This window comes from Macaca nemestrina, chromosome X (assembly GCF_043159975.1).
Source record: "Macaca nemestrina isolate mMacNem1 chromosome X, mMacNem.hap1, whole genome shotgun sequence".
In the NCBI taxonomy this organism is placed as follows: domain Eukaryota; kingdom Metazoa; phylum Chordata; class Mammalia; order Primates; family Cercopithecidae; genus Macaca; species Macaca nemestrina.
The window spans coordinates 111,294,145-111,295,085 of record NC_092145.1 but is presented as its reverse complement, the minus strand read 5'-3'; the positions used below and the strand labels follow the sequence as shown (position 1 = coordinate 111,295,085).

General features: G+C 46.7%; 1 non-coding gene across 1 annotated transcript; it reads left to right on the top strand.

Moving 5' to 3' along the window:
* Window positions 1–600: 600 nt before the first annotated feature.
* LOC112428909 (U4 spliceosomal RNA) lies at window positions 601–738 on the top strand. Its single transcript, XR_003020970.1, has one exon. It is a non-coding gene; the product is annotated as a U4 spliceosomal RNA (small nuclear RNA).
* Window positions 739–941: the final 203 nt, after the last annotated feature.

Below are 941 nucleotides of genomic sequence, written 5' to 3'. Positions count from 1 at the left end.
CCCAGCACTTTGGGAGGCCGAGACGGGCGGATCACGAGGTCAGGAGATCGAGACCATCCTGGGTAACACAGTGAAACCCCGTCTCTACTAAAAATACAAAAACTTAGCCGGGCGAGGTGGCAGGCGCCTGTAGTCCCAGCTACTCGGGAGGCTGAGGCAGGAGAATGGCGTGAACCCGGGAGGCGGAGCTTGCAGTGAGCTGAGATCCGGCCACTGCACTCCAGCCTGGGTGACAGAGCGAGACTCCGTCTCAAAAAAAAAAAAAAAAAAAAAAAAGGACCAGGCATGGTGGTGCATGCCTGTAATCCCAGCACTTTGGGAAGCCAAGGCAGGTGGATTGCCTGAGCTCAGGGGTTTGAGACCACCCTGGGCAACATGGTGAAACCTCCTCTTTATTAAAATACAAAAAATTAGCCGGGCATGGTGGTGGGCGCCTGTAAGTCCCAGCTACTTGGGAGGCTGAGGCAGGAGAATCGTTGGAACCCAGAAGGCAGAGGTTGCAGTGAGCCAAGATCGCACCACTGCACTCCAGCCTGGGCAACAGAGGGAAACCCTGTCTCCAAAAAAAAAAAAAAAAAAAATTCTTGAAAAAAAGAAATACGCTTTTTGCAGTGGCAGTATCATAGCCGATGAGGTTTAGCCAACATATGGTTATTGCTAATTGGAAACTTTTCCCAGTACCCCACCCCGAAGACTTGCAATATAGTCGGCAATGGCAATTTTTGAGTCTGTGGAGACTGAGTATTAAAGAAAAAAAATGAAAAAATACAGAGAAATCTCATTCTTTTAATACAATCAGGGTTTCACATTGATGCAATTCCTCCATCCTTTACTTTTTTTGAAGTATTGTTTTGATGCTTCTGTTTCTTCATATATTAATATGTAAGAACATCTTTTCAACTGGTTCATGATACTACGTAGCATTGTTCAGCCCTTCCCCA